At 41.9% G+C, this 14963-nt stretch overlaps 1 protein-coding gene across 1 annotated transcript in view; it reads right to left on the bottom strand.

The window, feature by feature from the left end:
• LOC136863114 (CD151 antigen) overlaps positions 1–14735 on the bottom strand; it is a 218145-nt gene extending 203410 nt beyond the window's left edge. Inside the window, exon 1 of the mRNA XM_067139454.2 lies at positions 14596–14735. The gene's annotated coding sequence lies outside the window, so the exon portion shown is untranslated. The remainder of the gene's footprint in view (positions 1–14595) is intronic.
• Positions 14736–14963: the final 228 nt, after the last annotated feature.

The following is a 14963-nucleotide window of genomic DNA, read 5'->3' as shown; positions in this document are numbered from 1 at the left end:
ATCTCTGTACTAGTCAACTGTGTGATATGCATTCAACCGAGCAAGTGGCTGTGCGGTTTGGGTCACGTAGCTATCAGTTTGCATTCGGGAGATAGTGGTTTCGAGCCCCACTGTCGGCAACCCTGAAGGAGGTTTTCCGTGGTTTTCTATTTTCACATTAGCATTCACACAAGTTATCAAGTTATCAAATAAACTTATCTCGCCGAACAACGTTCCGAGACCATACTCTTAACCCGACTTATTATTATTGAATCAATAAACCTCCTGAATGACGAACAGTTCCGTTTCTGAAGTGAGCACTCAAAAGAGTACCCCAACTCACGAGGTTCGCGGTGGAAATAACCAGAAACTTCAATGATAGGAGGCATACGGGATTCTGTTTTCTAGATATTTCGCGTGCGTTCGGCAAGGCCTCATCTACAAAATAAATTATCTAGGTATCCCCCTTCATATATGCTTCATCACCTCTCTATCTTTCGACAGGGAATTTCAGATAGAGGCAAAACCCTGTTGTTGATCCCCCGCCCCATACTGGCGGAGGTCCCCAGGGAGGAGTAATCTCCCTTATTGTCTTCAACCTATACAGTACATGACAGTACATACCTAAGCCTACGCACGAGAAAATGTATAGGCCTATGTATGCAGATGATACGGCAATCTCCTCTGTCTATTGGTAACTACCCAGAGTACGAAATTACCTACAAGATGCCGTCTCCACTCAAAATTTAATGTTAACAAAAGTAGTGCTACTTTCTTGTCTAAGCGTTTAAGAACAGACCCAGATCCACTAATCTTCTTTAGCGAAGTGGTTCGGTGACGAATACAATTAAATACCTGGGTGTTAACCTGGACAGAGGTCTGACCTTTAAGGTTCATTGTATGCTAGGGGCTTTACGTCGCACCGACACAAATAGGTCTTATGGCGACGATGGGATAGGAAAGGCCTAGGAGTTGGAAGGAAGCGGCCGTGGCCTTAATTAAGGTACAGCCCCAGCATTTGCCTGGTGTGAATATGGGAAACCACGGAAAACCACCTTCAGGGCTGCCGATATTGGGATTCGAACCTACTATCTCCCGGATGCAAGCTCACAGCCGCGCGCCTCTACGCGCACGGCCAACTCGCCCGGTCCTTTAAGGATCACATGAACTCTATTTCGGCCCAAGCGCACAAATCTCTCTCAGAAATTATTCCTCTAATGGAAGCCGATAAGGCCTTAAACTAGAAAACAGACTCACGCTGTACGAGACCTCAATCCTCGAGTATGCCAGTCCGGACTGGGGAATGGAAGCCAAAATTCAATTAGATAAATCCAAAACCGAGCGCTGCAACTCATCTCAGGACGACCATGGTTCCAACGAAACCGCGACATCCATGCCGAACTTTGATAGACCAGATTAGTACCAGAATAAAGACGACTTCTCGGAAATTCTATTCTGGTCTAAGTTCCAAACCCAGCACTCATCTCTTCCTTGGGGAACTATGACACCAAAGGCCTACGGTGTAAGAGGCCCAAGGTGATCTTAAATTAGTCATGAGATGAGTGCTGGGCTTGGAGTTTAGACCAGAATAGAATTTTCGGGAAGTCTTCTTTATTCTGCAGATCATATCCTAACCAGTTCGATTTCATTTACAACGGCTTCCACATCCCTGAAGCAGCACTCAAGAACCCATTTGATCGAAGGGCTAAAATCCTCAACAGATTCGTGCTACGCCGAAATCTGTCGAGAGAGAGACAACTGTATCATCAACCTTCATGCGCTTATCGATAATCAATAACATGATTAAGCATGCCTGGAAGAAAGCTACATTTCCAGCTGAATGTGATACCTTAGTTGCTCCTAACGATGTTATCAGGGTGACTGAAGTTTCCAGTTGCTCAACTCCCAACTGCATATTTGGGTCATTCATCCAATGTGCTTATTGTCGTTTACATTTGTGCTTAACAGGTCTCTACATCAAGACCAACAAACATGTTTAAGTATATGTAAGAACAGCTAAAATTATTAGAAAAATCCTTATTTATAGCTGAGTTTCCTGTCGTATTCATTATTATACCAGTATCTCCCTATTAAAGCTAATAGGTGTGTATAATTATCGCTATGAGCAGCTAAAATTGGTACGATAAGCATTGATTACAGCTGAATTGCCATCGTATTTGACTTCATGCCATTATCAGCCAGGCACTTCGCCAATGCTCCTTGTAAGAGTAGCACACTGATTGTCAGGCAGAACTGAGCTAAGCTGTGCTGTGCTGGAAATGATTTACACGAACCTACGAAGGATGTTTCTCTTTTTGTTCCTGGGACGTAAGATGGAGGAAACATTGTTCGAGCAATTGCGACTTCCAATGGTACTGCGTCTGGGGGCTAAATGAACATAAGAAATACAAGGTTACCAACCTTGTCAGCTGTGTATCCTTGTTACGACTGGGCGGGTAAACATGACGCGAAACTCAAAATAACGTATTTATTATTATTCGGGAGGGTGTACTTGATGGCCACTGAAAGAAACTCTCGTGGAGGACCGAACCTATCAGCTTTCTAACGGCAGAAGAGTTATTCTCAGGGGCGTAGCCAGGTGGGGGGAGTAATGAGGGTTAGAAACCCCCATGGAATTTTCACAAAAGAAAATATACAGAAACTGACAAACAATAAACTACACTGGTGGAAAATTAAATCACAACACCAAGAAGATAATCGTTCAGATAAATGCAATTTAGTCTAAGGGACTGTCTAGGTAACATATTTATTTGAATAAAGTTTTCAGGTCACAGGTTCAGGTATGCGCGAAAAGACATGTGACATGGTGCTACATTAATAACCTCTGTTGTCACCATAATTTTGAATACAAGCGTGCAAACGTGCATGCATGGTGTCGTACATGCGCCGTATGTCATTTCGTGAGATAGAGTTCCACGCCTGTTATATTTCCTCAGTCAAATCAGCAACGGTTACTGCTGGTACTGAATGACGCTAGATTTGCGTCCCATAATATCCCATACTTTCTCAATGGGCGAAATGTCTGGTGATTTGGCAGGCTAAAACAACTGGTCAACACTCTGTAGAGCACGTTGGATAATAGCAACGGTATGAGGATGAGCGTTATCCTGTTGGAAAACACCCTCTTGAATACTGCGAATGAATGGTAGCACAACCGGTCCACTCACCAGTCTCACGTCAAGGTTCTTGGGACTGCTCCTGCTGTCAAAGTAAATCGCTCCCCAAACTACACAGGTCAAAAAATTAGGGGAACATGTTTTTGAACGTATGCCATGCTTCACAGAACAATACCTCACACCCAAGTATATTACCAACTAAACCTTTATTTTTTACCGTTGAAATATACAAAAGAACATCGATGGATTGGCGGATTGGCATTCGTTTTCAGAACACAAACGGAAATGTCCAAATGGGGCGAAAAAAGTGATAACAGTCCTCCAGGGTGGATTTTTATCACAGTAGGAGAGCTTCAGTATGACGTATGTCCCCCCACGAGCATTTATCACAGCTTGGCACCTACGTGGCATGCTCCGTATAAGTCGATGGAGGTCACGCTGCGGCACCAGGTCCCATTCTTCAATGAGAGCCTGTTCGAGGTCTTCGAGAGTATGTGGTGGAATAGGACGCCCACGAACACTTCTGTCAAGACTATCCCACACATGCTCGATGGGATTAAGATCGGGACTTACTGCTGGCCATTCCATCTCTTGAATGTCTCTGGTGATGCGCACTACATGAGCCCTGGCATTGTCATGCATGAGTACGAATTCAGGGCCAAAACCGCATGCAGCAACCAACACATGATGTAGCAGTATCTGCTCTATGTACCCCGCAGCGGTAAGATTACCACGGACGATGACAAGATCAGTACGGCCATCAATACTGATGCCACCCCACACCATCACAGAACTTTGTCGCCTTCCTGGACAACATTTGGCATGTACTGCTCACCACGGCGTCTCCATACACGTTGACGTCTCTCACGCTGTGTCAGGGAAAATCTGTACTCGTCTGTGAACAACACAGGTCTCCATTGGCGAAGTTCCAGTTGACGTGGATACGGGTAAACAGAAGGCGAGCTGCGTGATGTTGCTGCGTTAAACGGGGCACTCGAACAGGACGTTTGGGCCGTAAGGACACTTCTCTTAACCTGTTCCTTACCGTCTGGTCAGACACCGTGACTCCAGTGACCCTTCTGAAGTTTGTTGCAGTTCTCTGGTAGTTTCCGAACGACGCCGCAAAGCACAGATGGTCAGATATCGGTCATCCTGTGGGGTTGTCATGCGTCCACGACCTTGTCCAACCCTCCTTGTGAACTGGCCTGTCTCATTGTAGCGATTCCACAAGCGGTGAATAACTGACGGAAAGACACCGAGATCCACATCAACACGACGAGATGCCCATCCTTCCTGGATATAAGTGACGGCCCTTGCGTTAAGATGTCTCATGGGATATGCTGGTTTACTTACAACGTGCTCAGATGACAGCAGTAGTCTGTGTACCTCACAACGACACACGGACGCACCGCTATTCACTTTGTTTTGGGGAATCACCTGACATTTTAATGCATGGCTACGCCAACAGGTGGAGTATAACTTCGATTTAACATACCCTGAGTGGGTAAGGTCTCAAGGTATGCTGTACGACCATTGGAGCCCCATCTACCAAATTAACGTTCACATACCAGACGTTACAAAACATTTTCTCTTATTTTTTTGAATTGTGTTCAACTCCTGGTGTAGGTCTATCGTGTCGTCGCCGCAGACAGCTTGGTTCCAAGTGCTCACCTGGCCTCCTCCTTACCAACCTACAGACGTCACTGGCACCAAGACAGAAACGGCTCTCTCCTGAGAACACAACAGATTCCCACTCCGCCCTCCAGTTTGCTCTAGCTTGACATCACTTAAGTCGTAGATGGCAGTGATTCGCAGTTAGTGGCATGAACGCTACAGGACATCTTGATCGGAGCTGTCCCTCAAGTATTCGACTTTTTTACTGTTCGCTGTGTCACTCTAGTGTCAACAGAAGCTCTAATGGCTGCTGCAGATGCAGTACAATCCACCAAAGCCATGCGGTGAATACAGCGGTCTTCCCTCTCCGTAGTGGCCCGTGTGCAGCCTGACTCCGGTCTTCTTGAGACAGTGCCTTCCTGTGACTATCGTTGCCAACACCGATGCATTGTGGATACATCACTTCCAAGTCTTTCTGCAATATCACTGAAGGAACCTCCACCTTCCAATAGCCCTATTACACGGCCTCGTTTAAACTCAGTAAACTGCTGATACCGCCTTCTTCCTATCCTTAAAGGCATGTTTGACTCACACCTACCTCACAACGTCAACACCGGACGATGACTAACGCTCACGAAGTGTACAGTGCGTATTTAAAGCAAACTTGCTTTGCAAGGTCTTAGTTGCACTACCAGTACCACTTTTCGTCGTCTAGAGTGCAAATACGAATAGGCGCCAGCTTTCAGATGTGCAGACATGCCTCCCGAATTTCGTTTGTCTAGCACAACTCCTTCTTGGTGTTGGGATTTCACTTGCCGCCATTGTAAACAAACATTCAGAGATATAACTGTAGAATCAACAGATCTCTAATTTACTTGTATCAGTGTCCTGATAATGACAAGTCATTCATGCACCTTCATAATATCCTACCATCATTTTGTAACTACCCCCCCCCTCCCCCCCATCGGACGATCCTGGCTACGCTACTGGTTATTCTGCACTGTCTTTGAGGTCGCTGGTATCTTAAGTTACAACAAATCCCTATAATATAATTGGTATCTGAAGTGGTACCCATACTTCTCGAATATAAGTTCACATGAAAATATGTGCCCATATTGATCATTCGATGACGGGCCAGAAACACACCCATGTAATCCGGTTGGATTACGACAGTGAATAATCGCACAATGGCTCGAAATGGAGGTCAGACAAGCCAGCAAGTGACGGAGGCTGCACTCGACATATATACTGCTGGATCTGGCACAAATGTATTGTGACATAGGATGGAGTGAATTTCTTTGCCCGGTGTAATAATTGTTGTTGCTGATCATGTAAGAGATCAGGGACGTCTGTACTAAAGGATGATGATGATCTGTACTAAATATTACGCGACATAGTGAAGGAAGAGAACATTCCAGTTTTAATTGTAAATATGTATTACTCACTTCAGTATGAGGCTAATATGACTTAGTCGGAAACTGTGTATCTGTATATGAACGTTAGACGAAACTATTGATAGATTTCGTCATTAATGTGCCGAATTTAGAGACAGTAAACCGTGGTTTATACTCATATTTTACTTATCTCTCTCTGTGCACAACCTTCAAACTTTATTAGTCCAGCAAATTTCTTGCACGTGTAGGGGCCTACATAACTCCGCACATTCAAATAATAATAATAATAATAATAATAATAATAATAATAATAATAATAATAATAATAATAATAATAATAATAATAATAATAATAATAATAACCGTACGGCCCCAGGCACCGTGTTGTTGCAGGCATTTTGATTTGACGCCACTTAGGTCACCTATATGTTAATTTCGACGTTTTCTTACTGCTTCAGATGTCAGATAAACAGGACCTCTGTTGGGTGATCTATGGCCGGATTAATTCCAATTCCAAATATGGTAACAGGCGGAAGGCCGAATGGACTTTTCTCCAAGTTTCAAATATCCGCCTAAATTTACCGGGTTTGAACATGCGATCTAAGTATCCGAAGACCAGCATTCTACCACTGATCCACAGTGAGCTACATATTTTTTAAACCTTGTCTTTAGTTTGGTGAAGTTAGGACTCATGGTCCTCTCTTACACTTAACCACATTGCTGTACAGTAAAAATTAAGAAGAATATCAACTACCCAAACTCATCTGTAATATGCATTATTATGAGGTTTTGTCCGAACAATCAAGAAATAAAAGAACTTCACAAACGAAGCACCTGCAAAAAATGAAGAAACAAAGAAACAACAAGTATTCTATCACAATATTTCCCAACACAACTGTTCCATGTAAATTACAAGAATGCAGTGCAGATACTTCTTCAAATTGCCTTGATGTTTGCTGAACTATCATCTCAATGTCTGGCGTTATTAACCTGTTACTTGCAATCCGAAGCATTACAGCAAGGTGAAATGAAAATCCGCAGCCTGTATCCAGTTTTAACCGGGTCAGGAATGGAATGAATGAAGCCCTCAACTAGGAACTGTGCCGGCTGCCGAAGCCTGTCGCACTACTGTGGGGCTCTGATTAATGACTGACAGATCAGATGAAATGAAATTATGTGATAGTGGAGAATGTTGCTGGAGTGAAAGACGACAGGGAAACCGGAGTAGGCTACCTGGAGAAAAGCCTGTCCCGCCTCTGCTTTGTCGAGCGCAAATCTCACATGGGATTTGAACTACGGAACCCAGCGGTGAGAGGCAGACGCACTGCCGCCTGAGCCACACAGCAAGGTGTATATCTGCAAATACGTTCCTCAGATCAGTCTTGTTAATATTTATTTGCTACTGAAAATCACCATTTGCGAATGTGGTTGGAAACAAGCAATCATAGCACTCTACAGCTAAATCACTAATTTTAGAACAACATCCGCAAGGGAATCGTTCTTTAAAATGTGCCAGACGTATTCTTAAGCCATAAATTGCCCGTATCTCAGATCGTATCTTAGCTGAAATACTGAAATCCAGGACCAGCAAGGTCCAGCTATGATCATAGCCACGGGATCTCCAGTTTTGCGTGGAATAAGAAACACACGGACGTATTTTTAATTGAAAAAATCCCACATGCACTGACCGAGTTTATAACCGCGGCCGCCTTGATGCGAAGCCAGTGACTATGCCGGCATCAACATTCTTCTCATACGGTGCCGATTGACAGAAGTTCATGAGCTATAACTTATTTAGGTGGAGAGTCCGGCTCCATGGCTAAATGGTTAGCGTGCTGGCATTTGGTCACAGGAGTCTAGGAGTTCGATTCCCGGCGCGGTCGGAAATTTTAACCTTAATTGGTTAATTTCACTGACACGGGGGCTGGGTGCATGTTTCGTCTTCATCATCATTTCATCCTCTTCACGACGCGCAGGTCGCCTACGGGAGTCAAATCAAAAGACCTGCACCTGGCGAGCTGAACATGTCCTCGGACACTCCCGGCACTAAAAGCCATACGCCATTTCATTTCATTTCATTTAGGTAGAGACAAGATATTTTAAGAATACTACTTAAAGTTGATAAAACTGACTCCAACAAACTAAAACACAATTCGAATTACGTGCCCTGTAAATGCGTCAAGACTCACATTGTTCCTTCTAACAACTTGGGATACATTGAGATCTTGGTAAATATCACAGTGATCTTCTGCTTGCAGTGGGCTTGGAAAATTGAAAATGATCACATGCCATTGACGTGACTTAAACCTCATTAAATTTGCTGGATATAGGAAGTCACTTAGGAAGTTATCAACGGGAGGGGCACGACGACAACATATACGGACAACATGATGAAAGTAGGCTAGAAAATGGCGATCGTTAGAGTCTTCCTCCAGACAACTACTCTACCAGGAATTTTAATTAATTGCATTTCGATGCAGCAATATTTAAAAAAGTACTATATTCCATTGCGAACACTGTCTGACAGACAACAGACGACATTTTCTGAAAAGTCTATAATTATTAAGCCAGGCTAAGTGACTCAAAGAAGTAAAGCGCCCGCCGTCTGATCCCAGTCTGGCGGGTTCGATCTCAGCTTAGTCTAGCGTTAGTCAAAGGAGCTCACATGAAGGGTCAGGGGTAAAAACAGATGTCAACTTCCTTCAGAACTCAGAAAAACGAAAATTTAAATTAAAAGCATTACGGTACTGTATAAAAAAGCAAAACGTTGCCAAATCATATGCTTCAAATAACTGAAGTTCGAAATGTAGTAAACTGAATTTAGTTTGGTCTGATGTCCAACTCGATTACAACAAAACACTGACACGTGATTTTTCCCCTGACCCTTCAAATATGCAAGCCTCGTGTCGATAGATTTACCGGCTCGGAAAATAATTCCTTCAGGGAAAATTAAATTCTAGCACCTCCGTGTCTCCGGAAACCACAAAATTAGTTTGTAGGACATAAAGTATTATTATTATTATTATTATTATTATTATTATTATTATTATTATTATTATTATTATTATTATTATTATTTGTTTAATGCCCGTTGAACTGTTACAGGTTTTTACGGGACGCTGAAGTCCTTCAAAAGGGTAGCCTAATTTTATGTACCGATTAGTCAACTGACACAGGTCCTTCACACTTGAGCACTCAGAATACGTTGGGATTCGATCCCTCAATCTTGAGCGAATATTAAAACGAATTACACTAAGGCAGTGGGCTTTAATTATTAGTAATTGCGATTTTCAAGACGGGAAGTCAGGTCTTGGTGTTTCGAATACCACGTTCAAACGTCAGGTCCCGAGGCTTGTGACTGAAGAATAATAGTCACGTAAAACCGTAGACCTAAGTCTAATGGCTTATGACTTAAACGACTTAAAATTAATAATCTTGTAAAACAGTAAGTCTTATGGCTAATGGACTAAGGTTAATGAACACGTAAAACAATGTCTTATGACTTCAGATTAGGCCTAATACCCACGTAAAATTACAAGTTCCGTGGCTTATAACATAACATTAATAATCACGTAAAGCTCCGAACTTCCTGACTTTTTTTTTGTTTCTTATTAAACTTGGATGGTAAATGGAAAACAAACTGAAACAATTCTCCCCCTCGTTCGCCCCTTCTCTCATGCCTTCGACCTTCCCCCACTCATCTCGGAGATTCTCTTTATAATTCGCTTCTTTAGAGTACTGATGGGCAGCTAAAACCTATCGGTTAGTTATTCCTTATGCCCTGGTTGCAGCGACTGTAATATGGAACAAACCGTTGCATTGGTGAGCTGATAGTTTTCTCAGGTTTCAAGTAGGGCGAAGTAGCTCAACCTTGCCTTACTTTCCTAACCTTGTCATCTTTTCCATTAGCCCCAGGGAACGAGTATAGCACTCTCTCTAGATGAGGTCATGGCTACTTCAGAGCATGGACACTTTCCGAACAAAACACTCGGCGGTGCTACGGGCAAGCACTTTCACGCAAAGCGATAGGCTACAACTACAGCAAGTCTCAGCTTTCTTCCCACAACAATAAAGTGCACTGTGATTCTAAAACGAGAAATATGAAGGAAATGGCAGGAAGTGCACGGTGTGGGCTTCAATAAAATTATAAATAGTTATTTTAGCTCGTTAAAAATAGCTGAAAATGTCACGTCTGTGTTATTGGCTTATTAAAGCAGATATTGCATCTAAGTTTAATCTGACAGAGGTTGTTAACACCTTTAATAATAATAATAATAATAATAATAATAATAATAATAATAATAATAATAATAATAATAACCGTTTTACGTTCCCTTACTGCTTTTACGTTTTTTGGAGACGCATAACGCATTTGTTACCAGAGTTTAAGAGCGACACACTGTATGCACTGTACCTTAATTAAGGCCACGACCGCTTCCTTCCAACTCCTAGGCCTTTTCTATCCCATCGTCGCCATAAGACCTATCTGTGTCGGTGCGACGTAAAGCCACTAACTAATGTTTCCACCGCCAATCAAGATTCTACCATTCCAGCCACCGAGAGCTCTCTTGAAGACACACTCCGCACAGATGTTGTAGAGTTGAGGTGATAATATGAAAGTTTGTTAAGTTAGTAAATATTTAAGATTTTAGTTTATCCTTCACTTTGTTCTGAAATAAATATAGGTACCTACTAGCTGATGTATCTGTACATTGTATACAGACGTCTAAATGAATCTAAGTGAAGTAGTGTACACGTTGTGAGTAAGATTTTATTAAATTACATAGCTCTTAGCGTTACCGGAGAAACATGACGGGAAGGTTGGCATACGTTGTTTCTCATGTGAAGACCGTTATGGAGAGTTTTCATTGTATTGGCAGGCCCTCTGTCCTAGTGCCAGTCAAAATCGAGCTGGGGAGTTTTCATTATGATGGCAGGTCCTCTTGCCTACTGCCAGTCACAATTAAGATGGGCATTTTTCATTATAATGACAAAGGTAATTATAGAGTCAACAGAATCGAAGAAGACAATACACTAATGATAATTCCAAATAAAATAAGACTGACGTCAGTATTCTTGTTAGAATACAATATTAAACGACTGGAAAATCGCGGTTAAAATGAATGCTCTCATACGAAATGCTCGATCAAATTAAAAACAGCACAGTTTCCCACTTTACACGAACAGTGCTGTACTACACAGCCGCTCAAACCGTGCCGAGTTCCAGAGCTGGGATGACCCCACCACAAACAGCGCTGAACACTGCTCTGCTGTGCTCCCTTAGCTTATGCAGCACACAACAATTATACCATCTATCGGACATGAGCGGAAGCAGAAGAAACAAAGCACATCACAACAAACAATAGCCAATGTAGAGTGAATACTGATCAATTTTACGGGCTTTCGATATCGTAGGCCTTCACATTTAGTTTTCTTCCGACTCTTTGATATCAGGGAATGCAGTATAAAGGGAGTCCTTCTCTCTCCTTTCGTGACTTCCTCTTCTCTTATTCCTTCACAACTGCTCTTGTCGATATGCGCGGATGACCACCTTAAGACACTCACGATAGAAACCACCACCGTCGCAGGTTGACACGATTGAACAACATTCCCATGTTAACTGTGTTCGGTGTTGATATGGACTAAGCAACAAAATCTAAGTTCATCCGAGAATTACATGTTAGGCCTTGCCCTAAACTGCCATTTCACTCTTTTAGCCTAAACTTTACACACCGATTTTTATTAAATTCTGTCGAGCCATTTCCTCGTCGCTTGGCGTCGATACAGACTACGCAACAAAAGTGTAAATCATGAATATCATTTATCATGGCCAATACGAAAAAAAAAACTGTATAAGACAAATGATCGAAAATTTTATTGTATATAAGTCTGGTTATGTAATATTTATCGGTGGAACCAGTAATAACGTAGATATTTGAGAATAACATGTTAGATTCCCCTAATCTACCATTTCGCTCAGAGTGATTAGCATTATTTATAGCCTAGATTGTTGTGCTTTATTCTCCGACTTTACATACGGTATTGACTTTCATTAAATTCTGCTCAGCCATTTCTCGTGATGCGCGTACCTACCTACCTAGCTACATACATACATACATACATACATACGCCTACATGACGGAAAATTAAAAATTGAAATTCCTTCTTACTGTGGACACGATTGATACAGAAATACCGTTCTTTTTATGTTCTGAACAATGTACAGGAAAAACTCTTATATATATGTTTTACAACTATTTAACGTCACACTAATACATCGAAGGTTTTCGGCGACAGATGCATGGGAAAGGGCTAGGATTACGAAGGTAGCAGCCGTGACCATAATTAAGGTAGAACTCCAGCATTTTCCTGGTTTGTAAATGGAAAACCACGGAAAACCATCTTCAGATCCGCCGACGATGGGATTCGACCCCTCTATCTGCCGAACACAAGCTCACAGTTGCGCGACCACAACCGCCTGGCCAACTCGCTTGGTAATATTGCATTGAATGTAGACGCTAAATAAAGAGGCTCATTAGTGTTGGAGGCAAAATATCATCAATAAATTCAATTCGAATATCCGTGGAGCAGAATTGTACAGTGGCTTATGTCATCTCCTACACGTGTTTAGTGGATTTGTGAAACCTATGGTGTCTCAACTACTTGTAGTTTCTCGAAGATGAAATGAGAAATTAAGATAAATAATTTTAAGGGCAGTTGGTTTTGAATCTGGTTATGATTACTGCCCAAAATAACGGTGGAGACTGAGAAATTAGTGATTCTCTCAAACGGCATAGGGGCCTATTCTATTTGTAAGACTTTCAGACTCGATAGCTGCAGTCGCTTAATTGCGGCCAGTATCCAGTATTCGGGAGATAGTAGGTTCGAACCCCACTGTCGGCAGCCCTGAAAATGGTTTTCCGTGGTTTCCCATTTTCACACCAGGCAAATGCTGGGGCTGTACCTTAATTAAGGCCACGGCCGCTTCCTTCCCACTCCTAGCCCTTCCCTGTCCCATCGTCGCCATAAGAGATATCTGTGTCGGTGTGACGTAAAACAAATAGCAAAAAAAAAAGTTCTCAAACTCCCCAGCTTGCCACAAATCCTTCAAGAGATTTATGATGTTGCTTTAAGGGCCTAACATCTAGGTCATCGGCCCTCCTTCAAGAGAGTGAACAAGTTTTATAAGACAGAATTTGCCGGCATTTAGATGTTGCTTATCACACTGCAGAATAATTTTTAATAAATAATAATAATAATAATAATAATAATAATAATAATAATAATAATAATAATCGTGACAATAGCCCTACATCAAATAATATTCGAAGATTTTTGGGACCAGTTTACAGAGTATAAAGGAAGTTCAGGGACTTATTCTTGAAGTTCAGGGACTTATTCTTCGTGCGAATTTTGAGTTCCTTTACTCGTTAGAAAAAAGTAGCCGTTTAACCTACCCCAACCATATTTTCAAGGCAAATATAAAAGGCAAGGAATCAATTTTAGATTTATGTATTTACTGCTCACCCTCATCACAAAAAGATCCCCAAGTATCCGTTTAACCTATCCAATCATATTTTCTAGGCAATTGTGAAAGACAAGGTATCAATTCTACAAATATATTTTCTGCTCGTCTTCGCCATAAAAGGATTAGCACGCAATGTTCTCAGACTTTTTTTATACATTGAGTGCCCTTTGTTTCTCTGTTCCAAAGCCGTATTTCATGGCATGCGGGCCATGGATACACTAGACATCTCAAGATGAACTCGAAATATCATAACAGATTAACTGAGCATCATAAATCCCAATCTCTATTTCGCATAAGTCACGGCATTTTACATATTCTAATATGTGCTATTCACAATATTGTTGGAGGTCATTTTATTCTATAGAGTAGTATGTACCTTTCTAATAACTTTGCTTCCATTTGGAAATCAGAATCCCCGTGGTTACTCACAATTTTTGAACTGACATCATGTTGGAAAATATAAGTGTGATAGGAAAATGAAGTCCGCAGTGTAGACATTTTTATATGAGTGAAAATAAGGAGAAAGCTTCAGAATTAATCGGAAATCTGAGAAAATGAATGAGATTTTATAAACATTCACACTGGATGATCGTAATATTAAACGAAGGGAAATAAATCTAGCCGTGTCATTTAACGCTTAGCTTCATTTCAAGGAGCCTGAGCCTTAGATTTACAGAGGTCCTAGGCACCCAATATCACTCCCTGCTCGCTTATTCACAGTGTATCTTAGTTTCCTCCATTAGGGGATCAAACATTTCACCAACAGGTAGGTTATGTTATTCAACGTACTGTAATCCAATGTAAAAATAGTAATAAAAGTCTCTGCTATGTAACATGTTTGGAAGTAAACTTAACAGATAAATGAACACAGTTTAAGCGCAACCTGCTTCTCTTATATAACATGAACTGTCAACTATTAAGGATAAAATAAGAGGAAACATACCGTATGGGAAAATCTCACTGTATCGTGGAACACAACAACACGTTAGCCTGCACTCAAGAAGCTTTTCTCGTGGTACACAGCGTGCACGGTCTGTCAAGTGACTGAGTCAGCAGCAGGCCTTGCTTGTAGTGGCCTGCTTGCCTTTCCCTTTCCAGACACCTCTAGGTCATTGTTGTAGCAGCTGGAGAGACTGCTACAGCATACTACAACTTCCAGCTAGTAATAATACAGCCCAGTTCTCTCTTCCCTCACATAGCCTACTTCTCGCCCCCTCTATTAGAAATACGACCAGTGTTGCGGTCTGGGGGCCGTAAGCCTGTCTCTTACCTGGAGGCTCCGGGTTCAATTCCCAGTCAAGTCACGGATTA

Source organism: Anabrus simplex, chromosome 2 (assembly GCF_040414725.1).
Source record: "Anabrus simplex isolate iqAnaSimp1 chromosome 2, ASM4041472v1, whole genome shotgun sequence".
Classification (NCBI taxonomy): Eukaryota; Metazoa; Arthropoda; class Insecta; order Orthoptera; family Tettigoniidae; genus Anabrus; species Anabrus simplex.
The sequence above is the reverse complement of the archived record's forward strand: the minus strand, read 5'-3'. Positions and strand labels throughout refer to the sequence as shown.